Source organism: Sinocyclocheilus rhinocerous, unplaced genomic scaffold (genome assembly GCF_001515625.1).
Source record: "Sinocyclocheilus rhinocerous isolate Xijiao unplaced genomic scaffold, SAMN03320098_v1.1 scaffold603, whole genome shotgun sequence".
NCBI classification, from domain to species: domain Eukaryota; kingdom Metazoa; phylum Chordata; class Actinopteri; order Cypriniformes; family Cyprinidae; genus Sinocyclocheilus; species Sinocyclocheilus rhinocerous.
In genome coordinates this window covers 3,504,123-3,521,234 of record NW_015656630.1, presented here as the reverse complement: position 1 = coordinate 3,521,234, position 17,112 = coordinate 3,504,123, and the positions used below count along the sequence as shown (strand labels likewise).

The window sequence follows — 17,112 nt, the reverse complement described above, 5'->3', positions numbered from 1 at the left end:
GGATCATTTGATTGCTTTTTCATAGAACCTTTCACAGGTTGTAGAAGCTATATAATTATATTTTTTTCACTCCCTCAACAGCCACAATAAATTGACAGATGCATACATGGATCCAGCAAATCATAATAAAAATAATGTTAAAAATGTAAAACATGGAAACACGCTTTACATAAGAGACTCTTCAAATACCCCAAGAGCATAAGCACTTCATCTCATCCTGATAAGAGTTTACAAACACTCAACAAACTATTTAAGTGCTGTTGATTTTTAGCTATTCGGGGTTGCCTCATGAACAAAAGGTTATTATAATAGCTCTGAACTCAAGTGTAAGTGCCGAAAAATATGTTGATGAAAACATTAACTGTAGGGTTTGTTTCAAAGACATCAGTTGGTTACACTCTGTGGAGACGCAAAGAGCAGAGCATATGTTCACTATGTATTACTTCCCTAGTGAACGCTGGTAAACACCTAGACAATCTAAATGAGCCAGCCACATTCAGCCAGTGTATCAATCTCACACAGTACTGAGAATATCCAGAGGTCTGTTGAAAATACAGCACAAGCACTTTCAGACAGAACCCTCAGTTGTACATTTCAAGCCTTGCTTACACTGCACAAGATGCCTGCAACAATTTCAGAAATGAACATGCATGAAAGCCACCCTAAACAAGTTCTGAAGTCATTTTCGCTCTGCTCTTGAGACTGATAGTTCATGCAGACATTTTATTTTCCCTGAAGTATTGTGACCTTTTATTTTTATGCAGTGCTGTAAATCATCTGTTATCGCATTCATTCAGGTTCAACAGGTTTAGCATTTCAGCTCAGTCCAATTAAATCAGTTACCCATATTATTAGCCATACTTTTCCCTGTGGACAAACGCTGGGTCATTTTACAGGCAAATGAATTCAGTAATGGCTGTTTAAGACCATGCACTATTTTTATCCTTTGCACAAGATCAATAGGAGTAGAATCATTTCTTATTTTCTAAGTGCATTATTAGTTTTCTTTTTTGTTATTGCTATGTGATCATATATGTAGCAATAATAATAATAATAATAATTATTATTATTATTATTTCACTTGGGGTATGAAATATTTTTTTTGTTTTTGTTTTTTATAAACCCCACTTTGTAGATGCCCACCATCCTTTCCTTGGAGCTCAGACAGGGTTGTGGGTGGAGATGGTGGATGGGGGAATCCTGTAATCAGTCTTACAGGGATTTGACCAAACACTGATCCTGCTGTTGACCCAGCCAGCCCAGGTGGGCGCTCCACTGCGATTTCCTTTATATCTGCAGCCCTGTGGAATACAATCCAACCCAGTGCGGCTAGATGGCGAGATTTTAACGATAATCGTTAAATGTTATACATGACTTGCAGTTGCGCACGGCAAACAGCACATTCAACTGGTCTTTCGTCAACTATCTTCATCGCAGCTGTTTTCGTAAGACTAGATGTTCGGTACCTTAAATACGCACCAAAAGATCTGCAAAACGTTTACTGCACTAATACATACGATTCGTGAATTCGCGTCGCATTAAATACTAGCGGCAACAAACAAGTGTCATTTGGTTATTTGTATGTAAACCTAAACAGCCCGATTGATTCTGCAACACAATAAACCCCGTCTAAATCTAAATGTGGTCAGAATCTCTAAATAACAAGGGCTGACACAATTCTCTGACATCGATACGTAATCTTTCAAAATCACTATAGTTTCTGCAACGGCAAACAGCCGTGTATCGAATATTTAAATATGACCCATCGACAGATCGAACATTCCCCTCAGCTTTATTCATTTTCTAGTGGCGTCAATAAAGTTCGTTGCCTACCTTCGTTGATCACTTTTTCCTGTCGAGAATGAGGCTTCTTGTCTGAGGATCAACTACAGCTGACGCTTCCTTCGTGGTTACACGGACCCCTAAACACCTGCTTTAAAGAATCCAGACATCAAGCAAACATAAAATCCTTTCGTTGGAAACCAATCCATAAGTGGCCGCGTTATTTTTCCTCGCCATTCCCACGACTCCGCGTCAGTTTGATAACGTCGGCACTCATTTAAGTGTTAATGAATGAGAAATTACGGCTGATGATGGGTGTTGAGATGTATTTTCTGTTGTTTCTCAACACAGGAACAGTTCTAATGCCAGCAACTTCCCTCGTTTCAGTCCATAAATCCCCAAACACTCATTTTAGGAGAGTACAGGTTCTCACAAAATTGATCACACTCGTTATTCGTTACGGAATGATAGCGTAATCTACCGGAAATAATGTAAAAATGTAACAGTACATGGTAGAGCGTATGGAGTCGGGTTTTTCCCCTTCGCTTTCCTCAGAAGTAGACTATCAACGCAGTTTTTGGCACAGGGATCTTCTCCGCACAGGGTTAATCCCGCATTTCTATGCATGTGAGAGAGTGAGCGAAGAGATTTCTCAGCACCGCGCGCTGTTCCCCTCTAGAAGCGCGCGCAGGCGGACGCGTAAAGCGAGAGGAGGTGGGGCTCTTGGACGCCACAGGCTGTGTGATGAAAAAGGCACAATTAGGTTAGAAAAATAGTATATTTGTTATTATCAATTATAATTATAATTATTAATTTATAATTAAATACTGCAAAAAATTGCAGTTGTTTTTTTTTTATTTTCCCAAATCGTGCAGCCCTACTTACAAGCATTACAGCCAAAAAAAGGTAACAAAAGACACCTTGCCATTAAATTAGGTTTTTTTTGCCCCTCGCTGAAGTGGTGTTAGAAACCCAAACAGTAGTAAAGACATATTTTACAGAATTCTGTTAAATACTCCAGACAGAAGCAACTTGTCTCACAAAAGAAAGTCTACATCCAGGTTTTGTATAGCCTGAAACCTGTTCTAATGAAAGGTGAGAGACTTTAAAATCACCCCTCTTTTGTTCTTTGATTGTGTAATAGCAGTGACTCATTCTTCACACAGTTTGCGATAATGACACCCCCCACTGTCAATCAGTATATTCAGAAATATTCAAAGGGGATAAAACTGCATAATGGCATAGCAAACTCAGAGGGGGTGCAGAGGAGTTGCTTTGGTTAGTGCTCTATTTCACAAGCAGAGCAGTTTGATTATTCTCCTCTTTAGAGCATGAGATGGTTTTGACATTTCCTCACAGTCAACTTCACAGAATATGCATGCGGATGACATACGCATTGTTCTTTTGCTGCTGAAACTCACTCTTTTTCCCTCTTTTTCTATCTCTGACTATCACGCTGATGATTTTAGTAATGAATAGAAAAGCATAATATGTGTGGGCATTTTTTGTTTCCACAAACTGACATTTACACATTAAAACGACTCTGTTTCTGAGAAACTCGTGTGAATTAAAGCTTCAGCCCTGAGGCTGATTCACGTTACAAGACCGCAGGGAACAATTAACTGGGCTTAGGAACAAAACCAGGCAGGAACCTTTTCTACACATTTTAGGGTCAACACATTTTCTACACATTTTAGGGTCAACCCCACAGCTTTATGACAGCATAGAGGCAGTGCATGAAGAACAAGACATTCCTGCCCAAGGAACCTGATAAAATTGCAGCTTTCGAAGCGTTGGATCCAGCCTTGAACACGGTACAGGAGAGTAATGTTAAGAGAAGGCCAAACACTTTTAGCTAGTAGTGCCGCATGGATCTCTGAATGTAAGGGCACATTGGTATTCAGATGGTTTGTTGACCTTATGTAAAAGCTATATTTTGGTTGACCCACCACTTTCAGCTCTGCCGGCCCCTAAAAACACCACTTAATGCCCCATTCACACTGACAGAGATATTATTATTGGAGGTCATCGGGTCACTATACTGTTGGTCACTAGTTTCTACTGCTGGATGTGCTCACATTATTGGCGGGCTATGTAACTATCAGAGTTGTGAAAAAAATCAGAATTGAAGAATTGTAATTTTAAAAATCTCTCTATCTATCTATCTATCTATCTATCTATATATCTATCTATCATCTGTCTGTCTGTCTATCTCTCTGTCTGTCTGTCTATCTCTCTGTCTGTCTGTCTAAATGAGATGTTTGCTGGTAAAAAAAAAAAAAGAAGCTTTCATTCTATTTTAAACAAAATCTGTTTTCTTCCTGCTCAAAATTCATTCTGGAGGCGAAAGTGTTGGTATATAAATTACAGTAGTGCATAATTCATCATATCAGGAACAAGATGAACAATTATCAATGCATGAATCAAACTCAATGCTGACAATTTCTAACATAGTTTCCATGCATAATTATATCGCACCACGTGAGCACAGACAAATCATAGAACAATGAAATCACTCTCTACTGACGGATCACATGAACTCCATTGTTTTCATTTGTACTGGTAGCTGCTGCATAAAGTTGCTGTTAATTTGCATAAAGTTAAACTTGTATCACCTTTGTGACATCGCTGGACACGCCCACAACTGGCACTGTCATTCGCGCTGCCAGAAATCACAAACTCTTATAGAAAATGAATGACTTCGTCTCTGTCGATCACTGTCAGCATGAAGGCCCCTTTACTGACTGCAGATGCTGTGCTACAATAATAAATAATAAACACTCTGCAGAATACATACACTCTGTAATGTTTTATTAGACTTCTACAGAACACATAGTGAGTTGTCATGACTGCCAAACCTCTGATCTTCACCTGAAAACTTTGAATAAAACAGAGCAGGTATAATGATTGAAAACTCAGCGAGTTTGCTTTTCAAGCCGACTGACTTTATGGACAGAAGCCGCACATTCTACAGATAACAATTCCTACAATCCCATCAAATACCCTATCATCTGAAAGCCTTGAAAGTATAGAGATCATATAATGTAAGAAAAATCACCGACATTGGCTGTTTCTCTGCGAGGGCTTGTTGCCTTTGCTGTGTCAGAATGCTGAACAGTTTTATTCCACATGCAGTAGACAAAAATCACTGGCAGCAATGCAAAAACACTATAAACCTATGAACATTTTTTACAAAAATTTGAAAACCATGTGAGCTGCTAATAACTACATAGGCAGCTCCCTTCTAAGGCATCATTCTAACTGAAATGAAACCTCATAAGTGACTAATATAGGCAGCAACAGTGAACCACACAACTCAAAACACAATTGATTTAAATTCACACAGCATGAGAGGAATGACTAAATTAGCATAAATGTGCATCGCATACAGGACGTTTGGGTTAAAAAGTCAGTTTTTTAAACTATTTATACTTTTCAGTATTGAAAGAAGTAAAAATTCCTTATAATCAACTTTGTTTCTTTGTTCATTTCAGTGGATTCTGAGAATACTTTCTCTGTGAAGGATACATATGATGTTGCCTTTCCATTTGGGCAAAAGATGGTGTCTTAGGAGCCAGCATAATTAAGTTTGAGTTTAATAAATTACACTTTGGAGCAGTCTTCACGTTGAGAGTGTGCCTATGATGCTTTAAAATGCTGCCTATACAGAAGCAGCTCACTAGGTTTTGGAACAGAGCTGATGTCTTGGCTACCTCAGTGGAGGACTAATTTTCACAGTAGCTCAAATTGCTGAAGCGATGCTTGAAAAATGTAAATGAATAAATAGTAATGATGATTATAAACCTTTAGCTTTGTTAAATGCAAAGACAAGGATTAATGTGCGTGGCGTTCATCCAAAAGAACATTAGTCAACACAATGTAAAATTGCACATTCTCACTTAGAGAACAAGCTAAAATAATTATTTTTCATTAGAGTGCTTCAGACAATGGTGCTTCGAAAAGAAACTGCGCTGGTAGCATTATGTTTCTACTGTTAGTTAGCAAACAAATATTGGTGTTATCTGTCTCTCTCCTTTCCCTAGTGGCTCATGTCTTATCATAATGACTGCACGTGATGCACTTTCCTCATTCTAGACACAATGCTGTCTCCTATTTCCAATACATTCGTCAGTCTTAAAATAAAGGTTACAAAAGGAGGGTTTTGCAGAAAGTCCATGGAACCACCATGGTTGGGTTTCCAAACGATCCTTTTGGTGGGGACATTTTCTGAGTGCAAACAATATTTTACTAATCTGAACAGCTTTTTCCACCTTTGGTGCAATGGAAATTGCACCAATTGCAATTGGAAATCTTCCATGGATGTTAAAAGTTCTTCATTGAATAATAGATGCCAATCAAGAAGTTTTATCTTCAAGAGTGTTGGAAGATTGTCTGTACATCTCGCAATTCTGACTTTTTTCTCAGATTTGTGAGATATAATCTTACAATTCTGAGAAATGAAGTCATAATTGCATAATAAAGTATTTTCCCCCCTCAGAACTGGACTTTATAACTCGCAATTGCGAGTTTGTATCTCACAATTCTGAGAATAAAGTCAGAATTGCAAGATATAAAACTCACAATTCTGAGAAAAAAAGTAATTACGAGTTTATATCTCACAATTCTGACTTTATAATTCACAATTACTAGTTTATACCATACAGTTGACAGAAAAAAAGTCAGAATTGCCAACTTATATCTCGCAATTCTGAGAAAAAAAATCAGAATTGCCAGTTTGTATCATGCAGTCAGAATTGTGAGATAAAAAAAAATCGCAATTACCATTTTTTTTTTTTATTCAGTGGCGGAAACGGGCTTCCATAATAAACAGATATTTGCTAATGATTTATTTATTTATTAATGAATTATTAGTATATTTTCATATTGATAACACTTTATTTTAAGGACCAATTCTCACTGTTAACTAGTTCTGTATTAGCATGCATATTACTAGCAAATTGACTGTTTACTAGTACTTATAAAGCATATACAAATGCCTTATTCTGCATGATCATATTTTAGATCCCTTTAATCCAACCCCATACCTAAATTTAACAACTACCTTACTAATTATTAATGAGCAGCAAATTAGGAGTTTGTTCATTGAAAACTCTTAGTTAATAGTGAATATGTGTTCCCTATTCTAAAGTGTTACAAAAAAAAGAGCATCCATAATTAAATATCCAATATCAATGCTGATGAATTAAAAAAAAAATTAGTATCGTAACTTCTTTTTTTTTTCTCTCCTGGGATAAGCTATTTTGGGATTGGTGAGAACATTGTGCTAGCCCATGCTGCTCAAAATTGTAGACAATTCCTTCTCATTTTCCCACATAAGGTAAAGATTGAATCAGCTTCAGGGCCGTAATGCATTTTTATGTAACAGTTTGGAAGTCTCCATCTTCTCCAATGGCAAGTGTGCTATTTAAACTTGCCAGTTTCGCCAGAGGCCAGTATTTGTCCTCACTTAAACTGAGCAGTGGCCAATATGAGTCCTGGCACCACGAACAGGTGGCATAATCCCCTCGACTCTATGTTGTTGCGATCTAACCGGCACTTTCCTGTGATCTACCCCAGCGAGACACAGAAATTTCAAAAGCAAACACTAAAACCGTATGTGGCCATCAAATGGGCTTGAAGACTCCATAATGCCTCACTCTCTCTAATGAGAGGTCTCTTGACGCGATCCCCTGCAGGCCTCTTCCAGCTCAGACTGACCAGCCACTGCACAAACAGGTCTAAATGAAGTCCTTCATCAAAGGTCTGTCACACCTCAATGCACTGAGGCGGCGTACGCCCCCACAGATTGCGACAGAGGTGGATGGCGTGGAGGCCTTTTATCGTATTATAGTGTTCAATATGGGATAATAACCCCCATATATCACAAAGTAATTATAACTGGCTTCTATGTCCATTCTAAATCAGTGGGCTACAATCTGTAATGGGAACGATTAGAATTTTCACAGTAACAATGGTGTACTGCAGATGAATGATTATGTGTCTATTCTTGCAGCGAAAATACCAGAAGAGAAATTGATGGAACAACATGCATTATTGTTGTCATCATTGTCTTTGTTCTGGTCACAACGGGATCTTGAAAACAGAAGAGCTCATTTGCATCGAAAGCGCTGCTGATTGCAACTAAAGTGTTTTATAGTTGATACCTCCAAACAATAGGATTGAATGTTGGAAGCGTACCAAGAACATGTTAGGACAAATCAGATAATGTCTTTTTATTGTGTTGTCATGCTTTCAGATGTACTCTTGACAACTACATATGGTAAGGTGTTGTGGGTGGTTACCAGGGCATTGCTACATGGTTGCATGGTGTTCCGTGTGACTGTTAAGATGTTTCCAGACAATTTGATGTATTGTTCATGATGACTGTACCACAAATGGTGGTAAAAAATTAATGTTTATGATCAATAAAATGTCTCTATGTGAAAAGATACAGTGTTTATTTTTTAAACTTATGTATATTAAGTAAAAGAGTTCTCCAAACTGTAAGTTTACATCACCATAGTTCCTTCGACAAAAACCCAATAGGATTTTGCCATTGGCTTTTGGATTATTGCAGAGCAGAAAGCGCTGTGACCAACAAAATATGATTCTTACATGTTTTGTTCATCATAATATTTACAAATGAAAACAAATGTCATACATTTTGAAGCCTAAATACAATCGGCAGAAGTAAAGAGCTGAACTTGGCCTATAAACTAACTACGGTCACATGATTTTAATGTCGCCACCATTAACCTTCCAACAACTATTTCAATTTCATAAAAAAACAAAAAAAAAACATTATTTTTTCCTTAAAGTTTGAGTTAGAATAGTCTGCAAGAACGTGGTTATAAATGCAGTGAGACTGTGAAAGCAGAAAATAGTGAGTAGATGAGTTTTTCTGTTTGGTGTTTAATGATAACGTTCAATGTCCTTGAAACCTTTGTAGTCCTATTTAGCCACTTGTTAGCAACTGTCTTTTTTAAGGCAAGTAAAAGCTTTACAATTTCACAAGGGGGTATTACTGATGTATTTTGTATCATAGAATAAACCATGAAAATATCTTGAGCTTGTGTTAATCAGGCATTTCACCAAAAACCCGTAAAAAACAAAACAAAAAAAAAACACTAACTCTTTGGGACGATGGAACCATAACTCATTTTCAGGTTTTAGCCTACAAAATTTTCATTGTTGTAGCACAATATCATTAGGAGAAATAGAAATTAAAATGTGAAAAGATCACATTTCAAAGAATTTATTGCATGATCCAAATCACAAAGTCCAATGCTGTACAAGACGGCGTCAAATAAGGACAACAGGGTGCTGAGCACATTTAAACATTGTAGTCAAAATAAAAAGAGCAATCGAAGAAACAAGAACAAGGTTAAACAGAGAGTTGTAAGGGGAAAAAGGCATTCAATATCCTGAAAAAAAGAGATGTGAAAGCACAATATACTTTAACAAGAGAAGTACATTAGTGTTTTTAGGAGGCGGAGCAATGTCACGCCAATGGCTGCCGATTTTGCTTAAGTATAAACGTGCAATATAATCAGGCTTAAAATGAAAATACAATGTAAGGTAATTAAAGCTACACATCTCCATATAGATGTAATAAATAGATACAGCGACATTAACACTTGTCATGTGCAAAATTAACTCTGCATTGATAAGACTGACCAGAGGTCCTTTAACTCTAATTTGCACAAGTTGTTTCAATTTCTTTCTTTCTTTTTTTTATACTTATCTCTTATTGTACAGGTAAAATGATAACTTCAGAATGTAAACAAGTTATCAGCAAAGCCTGTTTCTATAAACGTGCAATATAATCAGGCTTAAATGAAAATACAATGTAAGGTAATTAAAGCTACACATCTCCATATAGATGTAATAAATAGATACAGCGACATTAACACTTGTTATGTGCAAAATTAAAAGACTGACCAGAGGTCCTTTAACTCTAATTTGCACAAGTTGTTTCAATATCTTTCTTTCTTTTTTTTATACTTATCTCTTATTGTACAGGTAAAATGATAACTTCAGAATGTAAACAAGTTATCAGCAAAGCCTGTTTCCATCTGAGGTAAGAAAATGCCATTTGATAGCAGTTCCTTCTACATTGTTGTGGTATTTGATTTATGTAATATAATTGCTTTCTGCTGGTCAGTCTCCATTTGACATCTATTAGATAGCTGCTCATGTGATTCTGTCAGTTATTGTATTTGTTTTTGTGTTGTTGATAATTGTGTTTGGCCTTTACGTCTCAGAGCAGCAAAACTAAAAACAGTGTGTAATTGATTTTCTTCCTGTTTGAGAGACATCAGCATCTTATTTGCTTTGAGATGCTATTTCCACATCGATGGGGCTATTAGCTATCCAATCTGACATCTCAGATAGGTTTGAGAAGGAAGGAGGGGTGTGTGTGTGTGGGATTGTGGGTGTGTGCGTAAACCTGACTGACAGCTCAAAGAGTCTGGTGTTTTGGCTCACACACGGTGTTATCAACTGATGTCAACCCCCTTATCACGAATAGCCCCTACATCTTCAACAACCTTCTTCTTCCCTTACACACATACACAGATTTGATTCCACAAATCCATCAAACATCTGCATCTGGGCACTTTTTTATGCTTTTTACTTTTTTAAAAACAATTGTTAAAGGCAGGGTATGTGATTTTTCAAAAACACTTTAGAAAACTGATTCGGGCCGAATAGCAAAACAAACTTGTAGCCAATCAGCAATAAGGGGCATGTCTACTCGTGATGTGGAGGAGAGAGCTTTCAGTGCATGGGACGGACATTAGCCGAGCCGAGCGACAGAAAGATAGAGATGGCAGATAAAAAACAAAAGAGGAAAACGTCTGCGGAACGATAAGGCAAGAAGTAGGACCCGTGTAAATATCGGATCAGCTTTCCAGCGCTGGAGAGAACTCAAGGAGCGGATACCTGCGATCTGACGCCGAGGTTGCTTTGTTTCTTCTCAATAGGTGAGTAACACCGTGTCTACAACAGCTAAAGTCTGCCTACACTGGACGCGATCAAACGGCCGTTGAAAACCATTTTAAATTTGTGTCAGCATGTCATAAATAGAACCCAGCAGCAGTTTTCTGTTGGGGATTTGTTGCGCCGCGCCGCTCACATCCGTAGACACGGTATAACATTGGTTTGCTTTGTTTCACAGAACTAATCGTTGCCTGGGTATATGTGGGGCGGAGCTATCAAAATAGGGGCAAGACCCTTTTGGGGTAGGGGCGTGTTTGTTTTGGTGATTTCAGATATCAACATTGGCTACCAGAAATCACTTACTCTGCCTTTTAAATGAACATCAGCTGTTTTAGATAATATTTACCATGCCATCATTTATTTTGCCTTTTTAAACGCCTTTTAATTTATGTTATATAAAGTTATGTTATATAAAGTTTATGTTTATAGACTCTATTAAAAATATTTGTATTTATTTTGTTTATTTAACAGGGACAATACACTAGGCATTGTTACACACAGATAACCGATGCCGTGTACATAGGGCATGTAGCATAAAGCTAGTTTGCAGCTCTCGTCCCTGGTTAGGCTTTTACATCAAATCAAAACAAGCAACTAAAAAAACAAACAATCATCACAAGGAACAAAACGAGTACAAATAACATGTGTATATACAGATAACTATATATGTATATGTTGTACCTAAACAGTCAACAATGGCATATTAACAGACCTACGCACATATGTAACTTTATACAAAGTCACAAACATAAAATGTAAATCAACCTGAATAAAGAAGGAAAATGTACTTAACCAGCCTGTATAAGCCTAAGGTACTCAATGTTCACATCGCTGTAAAGATGTCAGCTATTGTTTCAGCTTTATAGAGACAACTTTAAAATCTGGTTGCAACTTTAAATCAACAGGCATACTGTTCCATAGATGTGAACCTTTCACTGAAAAGGATGATTGACCCACAGTAGTTCTGCATCTCCGAACTCTACAATTCCCACTTACTGCCACTCTGGTATTTGCCCCATTGCTACTGAATTTTTGTATCAACTGACAGATTACATCAGGGGCAAGGCCATATATACACTTAAATACTGTTTTTACAAATGAAAACTTTAAAAGATTATAAAAAAACAAACTAATAATACTTTTGAAGAATTTGACAATGATGCCATTTCATTGGTTTCTGATCAACTACATTTAAAGTTTGTTTGTATAATGACATTACAGGCTTAACAACTGATTGGGAAGCCTGACCCCAGATTATCGCACAATAGGTCATAAGTGATAATATCATAGCATGCATAAACATTTAAGCTGCTTTAAAGGGGTCATAGGATGCTACATGCACTTTTACAAGTTGTTTGAACTGAAATGTGTGTTGGCAGTGTATGTACACAACCACCCTATAATGATAAAAATCCCCCCAGTGCTTTTTTTTTTTTGTGAGAGCAGCTCGGAAGAGAGGGGCGGGGTCAGCATAGCTCATTAACATTTAAAGGAAAATGCTACAAAAACGGCTTGATCTGAAAAGAGCTGTTTTTAACAGGGTAAAAAAAAGTGTTTTTTTACACTACCATTGAGAAATTTTAACCAAACTATGTTACAGACTTTTCATTAAGACCCTAAAGAATCATATCAACTTGTGGAAAATGGGCATCCTATGACCCCTTTAAGAGATAAACATGGTCTTATCATACGAAAACAGTTCAAATTTGTCTTAAAATTGTTGCATGCTTCTAAACTAAGAGAGGGGAGTATGGAAGGATATTCCGGACTATTTTCAAAAGGAATAGCAAATTGTATTTTCAATTGCGTTATGTGGATGCATAAATTGTGACATAATCCAAATGCAATTGCAAATCCTGCATTACCATTTGCATTTTCGCTTTCGCGAACACACAGTGACTGCCAAATTTCAAATGAAAAAGCAAAGTCCATTTGCAACTGTATTGGGGAAAGCATATACTTATGAGTGTGTGTATGTACACACACGCACACACACACACACATATAGAGACCGGTGACTATTTCTCAGTTGTTGTGCTATTTCCTTCTAAAACCAACCGTTTGTCCACAATAAAGTTTTTTCATAAGTTAGTGTTCTCGGTTACCATGGAAACAAAACTGTCAGTGGACAGGCTGCTTGAAATGAAATATGAGATATGTAATGTGTGAAGAAAACTAAGGGAAATCAAGGAAGATTTCACATTTTTTGTTTAATCTCCAATCAAGCTGCAATTGTCAATTTATGCCAAAAGTATAAACATATTGGGTCTCATTTATCAATCTAACGTAGAAACGAGCGCAGATCCGTGCGCACAAATCAACTTACAGAGTTCACGTGTGATTCATGAAATATTCGTATGCCGCCAATCTCGCCAAAAAGAGGAAGTAATCTCATGAAAGAGAAATTGATCTTACTCCAAAAACACCTGTTAACCTTGTAATTGCAAATAATTAGGCTACATTAATTTATGTAATTTATATGTAGCTATATTAAAATACTCGTAAATATAAACAGCCTATTTAGTTCCCGTCACTCTACAACAAATATTTAAAATTTAACGGTATTCAGAACAGAACAAGAATGAAAAATACGTAGTTATAAAATTATATATTCAACTACAAAATAAAACAAATTAGGCTATAGTGGCATTCATTATAAACAGCATACAAATGTCAAGCAAAACTGAAATGGCATTGGGCTCACGAGCCTGTCTCATACCACAAGAATCCAAATGTTTCCATTTTTGCCATATTTGTAACATTTGTTTGCATAACTATTATTCATTATGTAGCCTAAACATGGCTTTATACTTCACTCATGTTCTAATATCCGTGTAAAATCCTTCACATGCGCAAAAATGTTTGTTTGGGCACTGCATGCTTTACAGCGGACCTTTTCAAATAAACAGTGTAACTTTTATGTTTGGTTGACTGCATTTTAGTTTGATGGTGCCTGTATGATCAGATGGATTAAATCAAATAAAGATATAAAGAAAAGTAATAAAATGCATTAAGAGTGTCACAAAAACGAGCGTAGCCTATACTTGTTGCACAGTGTTTCCTTTTGTTAATCTGTTAATTATATTATAGCCTATTATATATTTTGTGTGATCCTATTTATTTTATTCCTTTTATAGACTTAATTTATGTTTTCTCCTTTCACAGAAGCGCTGCAGGCGCATGATGCGACGATTGAATCCTCATGGTCTTTATGCTGCTATTTGCGCATATAAAACTAAAACAACAACAACAAAAGACATCCTAATCTTACTGGTTAACGATCGACTAATGAGCTTCGTTTGACGGTTAGGAAAATAAAAATGAACAAAATGCTGTCATTCTACAATTCTTCACCGTATTTACTATGCTGCGCGCAAGTTCAGGTAACTCAAAAACTGGATCAGGATATATTATTAAAGCAAAGAAGCAGTAGATGGCTTCCATCAGTACTTCCAAAGCTTGCACAGGCCTTTACCACTTTCTGGATTGACATTTCACTCAGTAACATTAGGCAGTTTTCATTTATATGCAGTTAGTGTTGATGATCGCATTATTTTTCATATGCATATGCTTACATATGAGATTGCTCGTTTCTGCGCCTTCCTGGTCTGTGTTTTTGATCGGCACTTTCAAGACTTTTTTCAGGAGATGCGTAATAGCGCCCCCGAGTGTATAACAGTGAAAACACGGAAACCCAAAAATTTGTGTTTGGCAGGGAAGCGTTGTCTCATGAATTACGGAAAATTCCGTTTGGCCAGGAAAGAGTTAATAAGCATCACTTATAATAAGTGAACATGGCAACCCTTCAAGAGCACACTCTGTGAAGGCCCTGTTGACGGTGGTTTAGTTAAAAACACTTTGGTCGCTGTAATATTACTTTGATTAAAAATATTGAGTACCAAACGTCATTTCTGCCATCTTCATTTCCATCTCAGATCAACATTAAACACAATAAAGAATTGCAAATATGCTGGAAATATTCTTGGTTTTCAGAAAACTTGACAAAATTCTCCTGTGATGTATGAATATATACACCGTTGAAAGTTAAACTAGCGAGAGTGTGAAAAGTTTGTTTTAAGCAAGTTTAGTCGGGGCCAAAGTGCCCATAGCTGAAGTAACACCTTTCCCCATAATAGATGAAGTCTCTATATTTTCCTCCTCCTTGACTGCGGTTAAATATAAAGCGCTGTCCTTGTCAGTATCATGCACATTGAACTTATATACTCTCTCTATTCTAGTGTCCAGAGGAAGCATCTGCCCGGGAAGTCATGCTCGAGGCAGCTGTGTGTAGGCGATGCTGAAGGCAGCTGGGGAGGAGAGGTGATGAAAGCTTTAGAGAAAAACGCAGCATGCCGAGATGGCTAAAAGAGGAGAGGTACTGTAGGGAAAGAAACATGGGCGACGCGTTTCAGAAGGCGGGGCATACAGGAGAAACAATAATGTACAGTATGTGGAAAATAATGTGTTTTTTTTTACTTTAAACCGCATAAACACATTTCATTACACCAAATACACAAAATAATGTTCTTTTTAGCAGCATCATATGACCCCTTTAAGAAATAGCTTGTGTGAGCAGAGTAGTGCAGAATTTTCTGGCTTTGCTTTGTAATATCTATTAAGTAGGTTTCCTCTGGCTGCTGGTGAAGCCACTACAGCAAGCTGACTACTCCAGCCATTTGTCTTGTTGAGTAACGCCATGCCAGCCCAGCCAGATGAGCTTTTAAATGACTGTCACTTCACCCTCTATTTCAAACAGCCTCATGTTATGGCATCCTATAGCAATTTACTTTATTTACACTTCCTGCCTCTGGGTGCCTTCGTTTATGGGCCGGATATAAGTTTGGTCAAAAACAGTGAAGAAAGGTTTGGCCTTGTATTTTCTCAGGCGGTGTACAGTGGTTATTTAACTCACAGAGGAGGGGAAAAAAGCCCATAAGAAAGAAAAATCACAATTGGGATCTTAATATCTCAATTGCTTCTTGTAGACAACAATGCGATTCAATAGAAAGGAAAGAGTATTTCACTTAAAGGAATATTCTGGGAATATCTTTTATAGACAGCATTTCTGACATAATATTGATTGACAGCTAGAGAAATTATTCCCACTTGGAGCTTCTTTTCTTAAAAGAAAAGAACAAAAATCTGTTACAGTGAAGGACTTAAAATGGAAGTGAATGGGGCAAATCCATATAAAATATAGCCACAAGATATAAAAAAGTGTGTATTAACGTCATTTTTTAAAAGTGAAAAGTCGATTACTAACCTTTTCAAGCTTTGTTGCCATGACAACATAACACCATAAATGCCAATAATTTACACATATTTACAGTTAACACTATAAATCCTACTATATCATATTTAATACTCAAATTTTTATGAAATATACTCAAATACTGATCAAAATGTTGCTATAAAACCTGTTGTACACATGCCTTCTCTCATCTGATGGATAGTTTATGCATTTATAGTTAGTAAAAGACCTTTTAGTATAATTGTAAATATCTGCCTTCAGGTTGTGGTTCACATGTTGCTTTGAATTAATTACAGATTTTTAAAGTAATATTGCATTTATTTGTTAATCTGCCAATCACCATTATATTTAATTACAATATATGTTGTATATATATATTGTACAAAAAAAAAATAAACAAGCTTTGATCATAAGACTCTTACATAAACTACTCTTACATAAAAATCTTACTAAGACATATTAATAGGAAATATAGAGTGACAACTGATTCTGTATGTAAATAGTATGGACAAAGATTTAATTTATTTACATTACAAGCTATTTACTCTTACTTTTTGGCTGTATAAATATTAGAAAATGCACCAAATGCATATTTTTGCTCAGTTTGGGCCTTTTTTTCCCACCATATTTTCTCCATGCTTCATTGACAATGAGCCATAAATGTCTGATGATCAAATATGATAATAAATAAAAAAATACATTCCATTTAAAAGGTTAAATACGGTAATATGCAAGTTTAAATTATTGTAAGTGCTTTTATAAAATTACGAGTGGCACATTTTTCTCTAAACTGAACTTAACTTGTAAATTTAAAATGCACATTAGCTCAACCAGTTGTGTAATATGGGACGGGCGGTCTGTTTATCCAGGCAATAGAAGATGCAAGTGTTTGTATTTCTCATAGGAACTGCAGGAGAAACATCAATGTTGCTACTCATATGAAACGTATCTTTAAAGTCTCCTGTGCAATAAAAGACCCTTTGAGCAGTACAGTTTTCCTCTGGGAGGAGAAAATCATCTCCACAGATCCATTCCAGAGGTGATGAGCTGATTAAAACCACATTATAGTTTAATGAGCA

General features: G+C 36.6%; 1 protein-coding gene across 2 annotated transcripts in view; it reads right to left on the bottom strand.

Moving 5' to 3' along the window:
• pcdh1a (protocadherin 1a) overlaps positions 1-2,317 on the bottom strand; it is an 87,384-nt gene extending 85,067 nt beyond the window's left edge. For both annotated transcript variants that reach the window (XM_016528518.1, XM_016528519.1), the window contains exon 1: positions 1,834-2,317. The gene's annotated coding sequence lies outside the window, so the exon portion shown is untranslated. The remainder of the gene's footprint in view (positions 1-1,833) is intronic.
• Between the last annotated feature and the right edge of the window lie 14,795 nt (positions 2,318-17,112).